The 14,234-nt window shown below is 44.8% G+C and overlaps 1 protein-coding gene across 1 annotated transcript in view; it reads left to right on the forward strand.

The window, feature by feature from the left end:
* The window catches only part of ZZEF1 (zinc finger ZZ-type and EF-hand domain containing 1), a gene marked incomplete in the record, with an annotated part of 3,903,331 nt that overhangs the window by 2,509,842 nt on the left and 1,379,255 nt on the right, over positions 1–14,234 (forward strand).

Below are 14,234 nucleotides of genomic sequence, written 5' to 3' on the forward strand. Positions count from 1 at the left end.
CATTACTGGGCTCAGCTCTTCAAAAGGCTTTCCTTCCTCCGGACAGGGTTACCTTTCTAAAACCTTAGTTCAAAAAGGTTTTGGATGAGAAAGACCTCACAGCCAGAGAGTATGTTAGGGCCCTGGGTTACATTACCTTTTGCATTCTCATGATCCCTGTGGCCAGACTTTATATGAGAAAGCTGCAGTGGTATCTCATAAATGTGTGGTGCCAACATTCACAGGCTTTCACCTTCAGAATAAAACTGCTCCCTTGCCTCAGGAAAGAGTTTGCCTGCTGGGCCCAAGCATGCTATCTCTGCAGGACCAAACTCTGGCAACAGATGCATCAGAAATAGCCTGGGGAGCCCACTTCATCAACCTTTAGGCTCAAGGCAAACGGGACTCCAAGTTAAAAAAAAAAAAAAAAAATCAACCTAAAAGAACTAATGGCAGTCCAAAAAGACCTGATTGCTTTCCAGAAGAAATGGAAACCTGGAGTCCTCCTGTTGAAGGCAGACAGTACCACAGTTATGTGGTGTATAAAGAGGTGTGGAGGGGGTCCTACTCTTGCCCTCTTTGTCACATAGCCATGTACCTTTGGGAAACAGCAGACTCCCTGGGGTCGCACATCATGGCACAGTACCTACCAGGAAAAAACAATCACCTAGCAGATCACCTCAGTAGGAGCATGTCAGACCCCATGGCTAGCAGCTCCATCTTGGAAGTATAACCGAAAAATGGGAAGTGCCACAGATATACATTTTTGTCACCAGAGAACATGGTCATTTGAAAAAGTTTACTCCAGGAACAACATGAAGTCAGCCTGCAAGACGGATGCTTTTTTTCCTTTCCTAGGACAGGCCACTTCCTTTATGCTTTCCCCCAGTACCACTGCTGCTCAGGGTATTGCTAATAATAATAAGAGGAGCCAAGGTTAATTCTTAAATTCCCATATTAGCCAGACAACACTGGTACCCTCTCTTACTCAGACTAACCAACAGGGAGCCATGGCAGCTGACACAGACGGTGGATCTGCTAACTCAGAACAGGGCCACAGTAATACATCCCAACCTGTACACATGGCAATTGACAGCTTGGATGATACAGTGATCCCATGGTAGGGATCCCTCCTCAACAAGCAAGTCCTGGACATTCTAAAATAGGCCAGGAGACCTATTACTAGGAAGTCTAACTCCACCAAATGGAAAAGATTCATTTTTTTGTACAGACGGAAGAGGAAAAACCTTCATCAAGCTCAGATCCCTTTCATCCTGTCATACTTATCCAGCGTTTTTGAAAAAAAATCTCTCCTACTCCTCTCTAACAATCCATGCTTAAGCTATTTCTGCCTCTCTGCCTTCTCAACCTCCTCTCTTTTCATATCCCCTCATGAAACAGTTTCTGAGAGGGGTTGTCCACATTAGTCCTTCCAGAAACCACCTGTTCCTCCCTGGGACCTCATTTTCATTCTGGAGAAGCTGACCTTTCCACCTTTCAAATCAGCATCTTCCACTGATACAAAATTCCTTACCTGGAAGAGAACCTTCCTACCAGCCATTACTGCAGCCAGAAGGCTGTCAGAGCCTCAGAACCTTGTGTGTGTGTGTAGAACCTTTCATCATTTTCCACCCAGACACAGTGTCTCTCAGGACCAACCCTTCCTTTATGCCCAAGGTGGTGGGTGATAGAGACTTCTTTAAACCAGACCATACACTTAAGGATCCTCCATTATATGGATGTGCATAGGCAGCTGTGTTACTATTAAAACATAACCAAGAATGTCAGGAAATCGGACCAAAGTTTTGTGGTCTTTGCCTCTAGCTCTGAGACAAGTTTAAAAACAAACTACTTCCATATGGATCTTCCATTGTATGTCCTTTTGCTACAGTCATCATGGTAAGAAGCATCATGATCTGTGAGGGCACATTCCACTGTGTGCCAGAATCCCATTATCAGCTCTCTTCCTTACCATTTGGACTATCCACTGCATTAGCAATGTTCACAAAGTGGCTAGCTCCAGATGTTCTTCGTATTTCACTGCTGCAGTCATCACACTTGAGTTTATCTGCTTGCAGGTAGCCCTCAGTCAGCCCGAATACCGGAGACTTAGTATTTCTGCATCGGTTGCTGTCGCTCCAGGACTGACGTCAGGTCGTCAGGGGTATAAAAATAGGCAGCCTATGCCATTACATCAGTCTTTCTTGCCAAGGTGCCCGAAGCAGAAGCAGTTGGCACGAGTGCCGGTCGGCCGCTACCCGAGTTTTCATTTCCGAATTGAATCATCCTGAAGTCTTCTAAAGCTAAGTACTCTGTTAGGGATCCTTTTTTCTTGCTCTAACTGATGTCAGAAAAAGTTAACAATTGCCTCGCCTGTGAAAAGCAAATGCCACACTGAGATTTCCATTCTTACTGTGTCACCTGTGGAGGCCCCAGACCACGACGTACCTCGCTGTTGGTTTTATGTTTTGCTCAATACCCAACTATTCGTCATCAGGTCCTTATTGTCGCTAAATACTTTTGGTCTCAATCTCTGTATTCTGAAATGGCTTCGGTAAGCCATCCGACGACCGATCTTCCAAAAAAATGTAAGGATAAAGACAGAGACAGACCACACAGGTACAAAACTGCAGATAAACTCTTCCGTTAAGCTAGTCGCCAGTTCGTCGGTACTCGGTGCGGCGCTTTCATAGCCGCTAATGCCCACTTCTATGGATTTGCAGGCCGCTACCGAGACCCATTCAGAGTCTGGTATGCTGCGAGACTCTTCTTTCACTATGGAACCTGCAGATGTTCATCGTGTTTCACTGTTGCAGTCATGAGTGTAGGGTTCTCCCCTGCCGGCAGGCAGCCCTCGGTCGGCGAGAATCCCAAAGGCTGGGTCCGGCGTCGGCTGTTCAACCATGCTCCCTGATGTCAGAGCGCCAAGAGTATAAAGCTGACAGCTGACGCCATCTTCTCCAGTCTTTCTTGCCGTGCGGTGATAGCAGTTCGCAAGTGCCTGTCAGTTGACTCCTGACTAATTTTTCTATATACTTCGGTCCGAAGACTTTCTTCTCCACTCAAAGCTAAGTACCCCGTTGGGGAAACTTTTTTCTTGCTCCACTCCAATGTCAGAAAAAGTTAATAATTGTATTTCATGTGGGAAGCAAATTACCTCATAAGGATTTTCATTCTTACTGTATTCCTTGCTTAGGCCCTGACCACGACGTAGCTAGTTGTCGGTTTTGTGCTAGATTCAATCAACGTACAATTAAGCAAAGGTACGATTTTGCTTTTCATTATTCGGTAGGCGCTTTAACTACAAAATGTCGTCGGATACGGTTCCGGCTACCAGAGTTCACAAACGTCGCAAGGATAAAGACAGGCCTCCGAGGTCCAAATCTGATGATAGCGCACATGCGGAGCCAGTTTCAGGTTCGGGCGTCGTCAGTGAGGCGGTTTTGCAGCCCCTGTCGTCGGTCATTTCAAAACCAACGGCCGAAACGGACTCTCATAAGGAGCCAACCAGGCCTTTAAATATTTCTGTTGCAGGACCTTCGGACAATGCTCCTTCGGATGGGTCCGAAGCCGCTGTGCAGGTACCGGCTTCCGAAGGGGTTTTCAGGCCTACTCAGCTTCTAGTAAAGGCAAAGCCAAAGACAAAGGCAAAGACTCCTTCAAAATCAAAGACTTCAACACAGGCCTCTTCTGAACCGGCTCCCAAGTCATAGAAACAGTTACTCAAGATGGCGGAGGATTTACTTACTATGATTAGGGGTTCACATCCCCCTCCAGACAAAAGGCCAAGGCAGGATGTTTATTATGATTCCTCTGATCAGTCTTCTGTTTCCTCAGTTTCTTCTTCTGATCAGGAATATTCTTTCCCTCCTTATGAGGATTCTGATGCTGAAGAATCCATTCCTTCAGCTTCTCCTCCTGAGGATTTCTCTTTTGGGGAAACTTTGCATGAAATGAGGGAACATTTCCACTGGGAGGGACAGGAGTATTCGGAATCCAAGAAAAGACTGAGGGATTTTCTTCTTCTTCCCCAACATAGACCCCTGGCTATTCCTCCTGTTTTGGATATTGTGGATGATGCCTTTTCGGAGCCTGACTCCTTTCCTCCTGCTCCTGTTAGGCCTGATAGATATTACAGGGTTCCTGATTCCCATCAGTTTTTATGCAAGAACCCTACTGCTGACCCTGAAACCATTTCTCAGGGTCCTAAGGGAGTCAAGGCCTCTTCTGCCAAAAATCCCATTCCTACTGAAAAGGATTCTCGATCCTTAGAAAGATGGGGCAAAAAGGTGTACACTTCTGCTACTTTGTCCATTAGGGCTTTAAACTGTCAGTTTCATATGCTTAAATACCAGCAATTTCTCTTGTCTGTCTTAAAACAAAAATTTACTTCCATTTCTGCCTGTGCAGATGATAAGGAATTACATGACTTTATTGCATGCCACTGAACAGGTTGGAAAGCATGGTTTACACTGTGGATTTGATGCCTTGGAGGCTTCTTGTAGGGCTGCGGCCTCTGGCACAGTCATTAGAAGACATGCATGGCTAAAGGAACAAAATTTACCTGAACAAGTAAAGGCTAAATTATTGGATGCTCCTGTTCAGCATAATGTTTTGTTTGGATCTAAAGCTGAAGAGGTGATTAAAAAGATGGAGACTAAGGCGAAATCCATGCAAACAGTTAAAGATTTCTTACAAGTACAGCCACCTAGATTTAGCAGGAATTGGCCTTCAAAAAATTTGTCCTTTTCCTCTTCAGACAGGCCTCAGAGGGGTAGATATAGACCCTCCAGAGGGAGGCCTCAAACACAAGCTGCATATAGACCAAGACAGTGGACTGCTTCCACCCCTAGGGGAGGAGAGGACAGGTCGCAGTCTCAAAGGAAACAAATTCAGTGACTCCCTCTGTTGGGCTACAGGAACGTCTTGCCTGGAAGCCCCTCTCGGAGGAAAACTCTCACTCTTTTATCATAATTGGACTCAAATAACCCAAGACAAATGGGTTTTGGATGTGATTTTAAGAGGTTACAAATTCCATTTTCATACCTTGCCAAGGCCAAGCGGATGGCCAGACCTTCCAAAACCTCAATGGACGGAGGCCTTAAACCAGGTGGAAGCTCTTTTGGCTATGAATGACATAGAACTGGTTCCTCTTTCAGAGATGGGAAAAGGTTTTTACTCAAGGCTCTATCTAGTGCCAAGGAAGCAAAACTCATGGAGACCCATTCTGGATCTGTTGGTCTTGAACACCTTTCTAGAGATTCCAAAATTCAAGATGCTTACTCTACAGCAGCTACTTCCATTGCTGTCCAAAGATGCATGGATGGTAACTTTGGATTTAAGGGAGGCATATTTAGACATTCCCATCAGGCAGGATCGCAGAAAATACCTCAGGTTCAAGGCCGGATCGAGGCACTTTCAATTCTCTGCGCTGCCCTTTGGATTGTCTACTGCACCCAGGGTCTTCACCAAATGCCTGGCTCCAGTAGTAGCTTACTGCAGACTCAAGGGAATTCAAATTTATCCTTATCTGGACGATTGTCTAATTCAGGCAGACAGCAAGGATGTCTTACTCCAGCATCTAGAATTTGTACAGAACCTCCTCAAGTTCCTGATATTCTCTGTAAACATAAAAAAGTCAAATTTGACACCATCACAACAGATAACTTTTCTGGGTGCACTTCTAAACACTACAACCCAGATGGCATTTCTGACATCCGAAAAACAATTACACCTGGCTTCAACTTTCAAAACCTTGGCAACTCTAACTCAACTATCTGCAAGGAAATTCCTGCAGGCTTTGGGTTACATGGCCTCCTGCATCCTTCTTGTACCATATGCAAGACTGCACATGAGGAAAATACAGTGGTACCTAAAAAGTGTATGGTCTCAGCATTGCCACAGTTTAGACATACTGATCTCCGTCCTTCCTTGCCTTCAAAAGGAATTTTTTTGGTGGTCCAGGGCTTGTGCACTAAACAAAGGGAAACCCTTTCGTCTGCCTCCTGCCACTCAAATTCTAACCACGGATGCCTCGGATTATGCTTGGGGAGCCCATTTTCAGGGCAATTGTCTGCAGGACCTTAGGACAAATGATCAGAAGCACCTGCATATCAACTTAAAGGAAATGTTAGCCATTCAGAAAGCTTTATTGGCCTTCAGGAAGGACAACTACTAATACGGACAAACAACACCACAGTTATGTGGTACATAAACAAGCAAGGGGGATCTCATTCTTACCCCCTATGCAGACTAGCCATGGATCTATGGAACACAGCTCTAGCTTGCAATCTGGATCTTCAAGCTCAGTTTCTACCAGGGAAACAAAACCTCCTGGCAGACGGTCTGAGCAGAAACCTTTCAGATCCACACGAGTGGATGCTGAACACCAAAATATGCAGGATGATAACAGCAGTCTGGGGATGTCCTCACATAGACCTCTTTGCATCCCACCTCAATCATCAACTACAGAATTTTTGCACCAGGACTTTCCACAGAGAAGCTTGGAAAGTGGATGCCCTGTCATTCAGTTGGAAGAACCTCTCGGGATATGCCTTTCCGCCACTTCCTCTTCTTCCACGGGTTTTATTGAAGATAAAACAGGACAAGCCCAAGATGATAATCTTGCTGGCTCCAAATTGGCCTCGGCGGTTTTGGTATCCAACTCTAAAAAACCTATCTCTGGAGCCCCCTTGGGTTTTACCTCTGTCTCCGAACCTTCTGTCCCAGCATCAGGGTCAGGTTCTACACTCTCATGTCAGAACTCTCAGCCTGGCGGCCTGGTTAATCCAGGGCCTTTGATTTCTTCTTTACTGCCCAAGCAGGTTATGGATGTCATTTTAGAAGCCAGACGTCCTAGCACTAGAAAATCTTATGCAGGAAAATGGAAAAGATTTTGTTCCTGGATGCAGGCTCAGGATTCTGATCCTCTTCTTCCGAACATTACTTTAATTTTACTTTACTTGACAGATCTCTTACATAAGGGTCTCTCTTTTTCTTCCATTAAGATACATGCCTCTGCTATTTCTGCTCATTATAATACAGACCCTCCCATCTTTTCCCACCAGCTCATGCGACAGTTTCTCAGAGGAGCTAAGAACTTAAGACCTCCTAGATCTCCTCCCATTCCTGCTTGGGATCTCAACTATGTTTTGGAAAAACTAACCTTGCCTCCTTTTGAGCCTGCTGCCTCTTCTGACATCAAGTTTTTATCTTGGAAGACAGCTATCCTGTTAGCCCTAACCTCTGCCAGGAGAGTTTCAGAGTTACAAGCTCTTATGGCTGTGGAACCTTATATTATTTTTCATCAAGACAGGGTATCTCTGAGGACAAATCCTACCTTCATGCCGAAGGTGGTTTCCAAAGTGGCTGTAAATCAAACTATCCACTTGCCAACCTTTTTCCCCTCTCCTCAAAATAAAGGGGAAAAGATCTTAGATTCCTTGGATGTACACAGACAACTACGTTTTTACCTGAACAGAACCAAGGACATCAGAAAAAAAGAGAACAATTTGTTTTTTCTATGCTTCAAGTTCCCAAGGTAAAGCCATTTCAAAACAGACCATTTCTAAATGGATTGCTCATGGAATCAAAATCGGGAGTATAGGGACTCAATCATTAATTCAAGGCCTAAGTTCTCCCAAAAGGTTTATTGGATAACAACCACAGCAACCAGCAGAACACAGCAACCAACACTGTTTGTTTCTTATGCTTCAAGTTCCTAAGTGTTGGTAAAGCCATTTATACTGAACAGATGCAATTTCTTAATTAACTACTCCATATTGTAACTCATTTAACTCAGCATAGTAATTTCATTCATACATCCATGGAAATAAAATCCCAGGAGTCCATTTAAACTCTATCACGGACTCATTCCACCAGAGCTGCTGCCACTTCTGCAGCCTTCCTCAGGGAGTTCCTACCAAGGACATTTTGGAAGCTGCAACTTGGAGTTCAGTGCATACTTTTCTAAGCACTACAATTTACCTCTCTACTCTAAGTCTAGGGCAGGCTTTGCCTCTGCAGTCTTGCAGGGCCTTTTAGCTACGCCTTCCTCTTTATGACCACCTCCCTTTCAGCTTTGGGATTCTACCTACAGTCATGACTGCAACAGTGAAACACGATGAACATAGTACAGTTGTGTACACCTTCCATAAATGTAGATGTTCGAGTGTCTTCACTGTTGCAGTCTGGGTTTCCCTCCCTCCTGTCCCCTCTTATTTTTACTTTTGTGTATTTCCCTTTTTTTCACCATTCTTCTGAGGTGTATTTGCAAGGATTATGGGACCTTTTTCATTTTGGGACTCCTGACATCTGGGGCAAGAAAAACTGGAGAAGATGGCATCGGCTGTCAGCTTTATACTCCTGGCGCTCTGACGTCAGGGAGCATGGTTGAATAGCCGACGCCGGACCTAGACTTTGAGATTCTGGCCGACCGATGGCTGCCTGCCGGCAGGGGAGAACCCTACAGTCATGACTGCAACAGTGAAGACACTCGAACATCTACATTTATGGTAGGTGTACACAACTGTACTTTGTCTCTACCTTGAATGGATCCAGAGCCGCTGTGCAGGCACCATCTTCTGAAGAAGTTCTTCGCACTACCGATATTCGACTTATTTCGCATCTTCAGTTTTGTCTAAAACTACCGAGTTTCTAAGGCCAAGAGTATGAGCTACGCCTAAAAAAACGATGACCCAAACTCAAGCACCTGCTTTATTACAACAACATCAAATGCTTAAAATGGCAGAAGACGTGATTATGCTGATTAGGGGAAGCCAGCCTTTCCCTGCTAAGAGAAAGAGACTTGTCCCCAGCAGATTTAACAGACCAAGAGTCTGACGACTCTGAGGTTTCTAAATATGAAGATATGCCTTTATCTGCTTATGAGGATTCAGATTCAGATTCAGAGGAATCCATTCCCTCTGCTTCTCCTCAAGAGGATTTTTCTTTTGGTGAAACCCTACATACTTTGAGAGCATTTCCACTGGGAATGCCAAGACTATCCTCAGTCCAAAAAGAGACTTTGATCATTTTTAGATTTACCACAACATAGACGTTTAGCAATACCCCCAATTCTGGATGTTGTGGATGATGTCTTTATGGAATCTAGTCTATCTCCTGATACTTCACCCCCTGCTCCTACGAAACCAGACAGGTACTACAGAGTTCCTGACTCTCACAAATTTCTTTTCAAAAATCCTACTGCTGACCCAGATGTCATCTCCTGGGGCCTAAAGGTATAAAAGCAACTACAGCTAAGAATCCCACCCCTTCGGACAGGGATGCCAGAGCTTTAGACAGATGGGGGGAAAAGTATACATGTCTGCGACTCTCGCCATTAGGGCATTGAATTGCCAGTTTCACATGCTGAAGTACCAACAACATATTAACTTAAGCAAAAATTAGCTACCTTTACAGACTGTGCAGAAAATAAAGAATTACAAGAGCTTATGCATTCTGCAAGCCAAGTCAGCAAGCATACTTTGCAAAGTGGCTTTGACGCCCTAGAAGCATCTTGCAGGGCAGCAGTCACTGGTTCTGTACTGAGAAGGCATGATTGGCTTAAGGAGCAGACCTTGCCTGACCATGTCAAATTAAAATTATTAGACGCTTCTTTGAACAAAGACAATCTGTCACTAAAGCAGAAGAGGCTCTTAAAAAGATGGAAGAAAAAGCTAAATTTGTGCAGACAGTCAAAGATTTCTTGCAAGTACAGCCTCCTAGATTCAGTAGGCATTGCCCCTCAAAGCATTGGTCCTTTACAGCCCCCTCAAGGCCATCCCAAACTAGACCCAGGAGAAACAGACCCCCCCCCAAGACTACAGTCTCAGGGCATGCAGAGATCTAAGCAATGGAGTGCCTCCACTTCAAAAACAGGGAGTGCTAATCCACCCCCATACGGAAAGAATTCACAATGACTTCTCAACTCCTCCTTCAACTTCAGCATGCTTTAACAGCTTTCAGATCCCTACTCTCACCAGGACCCTTGCTAATAAAAACAGACAACACCACAGTTATGTGGTACATCAACAAGCAGGGGGGAACCCACTCTGCAGGCTAGCCATGGCCCTGGGGAACACAGCCTTGAGCATGCAGGTCGATCTGCAAGCTCAATTCCTGCCAGGCAAACAAAACTCACTGGCAGACGACTTAAGCAGAAATCTCCTACACCCACACGAGTGGCATTTAGAGCCCAGCACCTTCAGCCTTTTAATCCAGAAATGGTGGACCTCTGCCTCCCCCTGCAGTCACCAGCTCAGTAATTTCTGCACCAGGACACCGCACAGCAGGGCCTGGAAAGTGGATGCCCTGTCCGTCAAGTGGGAAAACCTCTCAATCTATGCATTTCCCCCTCTGCCCCTTCTCTCAAGAATATTACTCAAGATAAGACAGGACAGACCAAGGGCAATCCTAATTGCCCCGGACTGGCCACGCCAGCACTGGTACCCACTACTGCGCAGCCTGTCACTGGTGCCTCCCTGGCACCTACCCCAGAGCCCAACCCTCCTCACTCAGCAGAGGGGGACAGATCTTGCATCCGCAACTGCAAACCCTGAATCTTGCAGCCTGGCTTATTCCTTGAATTCCCCCCAGTGACCAGCCTAAGCAAGCAGGTTCTGGACGTCATTCTTGAAGCCAGAAGACCCAGTACAAGGAAATCCTATGTTGATAAGTGGAAAAGGTATTGCTACTGGATTCAGTCTAAAGGAGAGGACACAGCACTGCCCTCCCTACCTCCCATCCTGGATTTACCTAGCGGATCTACTCTACAGAGGCCTTTCCTTCTCCTCCATTAAGATCCATGCCTCTGCCATCTCAGCAAATTACAACACTGAGCCACATCTCTTCTCTCACCCTCTCATCAAACAGTTCCTGAGAGGGGTAAACAACTTAAGGCCACCAAGGAGAGCACCCACCCCTGCTTGGGACCTTAACTTTGTACTGGAAAAGCTCACGTTACCCCCCTTTGAGCCGGTAGTGTCAGCAGAGTTAAAATTCTTCTCTTGGAAAACAGCCTTGCTTCTGCCAATCACTTCAGCTAGAAGAGTGTCTGAGCTACAAGCACTTATGGCTATGAAACCCTTCATGCTGATAGGGTCTCCCTCAGGACTAATCCTTCCTTTATGCCTAAAGTGGTGTCCAGTGTGGCTCTCAACCAATCTATCCATTTGCTGACCTTCTTCCCTAATCATCAAAATAAAGGGGAAAGGATCCTGCACTCCTTGGACGTGCACAGACAGCTCAGATTCTACCTGGATAGGACAAAGTCCTTCAGGAAATCTGACCAGTTACTACTCAGTTTTGCACCAGGGGCAGAGAACAAGGCCATTTCAAAGCAGAATTTCCAAATGGATAGCACACTGTATCCATTTCTGCTACAAACACCATGGGAAACCAACCCCTCAGAGGGTCAGAACACATTCCACTAGGACAACCTGTACCTCTACAGCATTCCTTAGGGGAGTCTCTACCAGGGACATTCTGGAAGCTGCTACCTGGAGTTTTGTACACACATTCACCAAGCATTATCACCTGCCTATCTTTTCCAAATCCAGGGCGGGTTTTGCAACAGCAGTCCTGCAGGGCATACTAGCCAGCCCAAACTCTTCTTGACTGCCTCCAGCCCTTCTTCAGCTTTGGCAATCAACCCAAGTGTATGACTGCAACAGTGAAGCATGAAGAACATAGTACAGTTGTGTACACTTACCATAAATGCAGATGTTCGAGTGTATACACTTACCATAAATGCAGATGTTCGAGTGTATTCACTGTTGCAGTCCTGGTTTCCCACCCTCCAGCCCCCTTCTCTCTCTCTCTCCTCGCTGTGTATATTACTCTCTCCTTACAGGGGTATTGGTATTTACATTTTACTGGTGGTGAGTTTCCCACCATAGCTTAGCTGCCTGTTGGGGGCTCCTGACATTTGGGGCAAGAAAAACTGATGCGATGGCATTGGCTGCCTGTTTTTATACACCTGACTGCCTGACGTCAGCCCTGGAGCGACAGCAACTGAGGCAGAAATACTAAGTCTCTGGTATTCAGGCAAATAACCCAAGTGTGATGACTGCAACAGTGAATACACTCGAACATCTACATTTATGGCAAGTGTACACAACTGTACTTTATAGCTCATTACAGGCGACAGGGTAGCCACATTTTTCCATACTTAGATGACTTGCTTATCTTTGCAGAGGCTTTCTCAAAGTTTCAATAATCTTTTTGTTGGGTGAGAGATTTCTTACACAAGCTGGGATTCCAACAGAACATTCAAAAGTCTTTTTTGACTCTTTCACACAGGATTGTGTTTCTGGGATATCAGTCAGACACCCCAGTTCAAAGAGCTTTTCTTCTGCAGGAAAAAATAAATAAATTAGATCTGTTTCTAAGGTTTTCCATTCAAACTTCAGTCACTGTGAGAAAATACCTCAGAATTTTGGGTTCTTATGACTTCTATGATTCTTATGATACCCTTGGAAAAAATTCATATGAGAGAGATACAGTGGTGACTGCAGTTTCTCTGGTCCCAGCACCATCACCCTTCTTTTCAAATCCCATTGCTGAGGCTTGGCAGAAGACCAATCGTTTTATGGAGACAACACATATCCTTTAATCCAAGTCTCCACTTCTACCTCCGTGTTCTAAAGCAGTCCATCAACACAGATTTCTTGGAATTTGCTTAGGGAGCAGTTTCAGGAGGGATAAAAGTGCAGGGTGTGTGGGACATCACAGACAGACAGATAGACACAAGCACATATGTTTCAAAGAGATGCTTGCCCTGATCAAGTCATTGAAAAATCTGAATCATCTTTGGTCCCTGGGACCTCTTCAATATCACAGTCATGTGATACCTCAAAAAACATGGGGAGAACCAGGTCACACCCCCTTTGCAAACTAGCCAAGTTAGCTTGGGGTCTATATTACAGGCTCATTCTTCAGGTATTCTACATTCATTTCATGCAAAATTGTGTGGCAAACAAGCTGAGCAGCATCAGGGCAGATCCTCATGAATGGAAACTAGGTTCGGGTTCTTTCAAGATTTGATCCATCTGTGGGGAGTTCCTCAAGTTAGACCTCTTTGTCTCTTCTCAGAACAATCAGCTGGCAATATTCTATTCTAGGACTCCATGCAAGTAAGACTGGAAGACTGATGCTTTTTTCTTTCATTGGATAGGAATGCTCCTGTATGGTTTTCCACCCTTTCCACTAATATCCAATGTAATTCTGAAAATTCAGAAGGAATCCCTCAGGATAATTGTGGTGACTCCCTTCTGGCCCAGACAACCATGGTTCTCTCTTCTTTTGGAAATGGCCAGGGGCTGTTACCATATGCTTCATCACAGAGTGGATCTGCTCACAAGAAAAGGGGTGTTTGATCCTCCCCGACATTAATCCACTTCACTTGACTGCCTGAATGATGGGTCTTAATATCTTTTGGCCACCTCTTTACTGAGGACATGCAACAGGTGCTAATGGAGTCAAGACAACCTGCTACTAGAAAATCCTATATTAGCAAATGGAAAAGATTTTCTTGTTGGTACCAGCACCTATTCAGGACTAGTTGTTTCTCTGATTTTGCAATATTTGTGTGAATTACTATCCTATGGCCTTCTTACTCTGTCAAAGTTAATTTATTGGACATTTCAGCATGTCTGCCCATTGATCCCTCCTCTTTCAATGCAGTCTGATGTCAAAATGTTTTTGAAATGGGTTTTGCATAAGAGGGCTCCAAGTAAACTGGTGGGGCCCGTCTTTGAAATCTTGATTTTGTATTAAAGAAGCTAACACTTTCTCCATTTGAATGTGGTTTACTTGAGGTTCTTAACACAGAAAGCAGTTTTACTGATTGCTCTAAACTTTGCAAGAAGTTTGTGTAAGTTGCAAGCTCTTATGGTGAGTCAACCCTATTTTATTTTTCACAGGGACAGGGTTTCTTTGAGAATGAATCCTCATTTTATGCGTAAAGTGGTATCTGAGTTTACGCAAAACTATCCATTTCCCTGTTCTCTTTCCTGAACCTAAAAATGAGGGAGAAAGGATACTCCATACTTTGGATATCCACAGACAACTTGGGTACTATCTTGACAGAACTAAATCTTTCGAGTCTTTGCATCATTTGTTATGAACAGACTTTTTCCAAATGGACATCGCCTTTTGAACTGATGATGATTTCCATTCATTCCCCAACATTTGGGTTTGGATTCCATCCTTTGATCTGGCTCAGATGTTTTTTACAGCTCATGGCCACTAGAACT

The sequence above is a fragment of the Protopterus annectens genome, chromosome 9.part0 (assembly GCF_019279795.1).
Source record: "Protopterus annectens isolate FY-2018-M chromosome 9.part0, PAN1.0, whole genome shotgun sequence".
Taxonomy (NCBI): Eukaryota; Metazoa; Chordata; order Ceratodontiformes; family Protopteridae; genus Protopterus; species Protopterus annectens.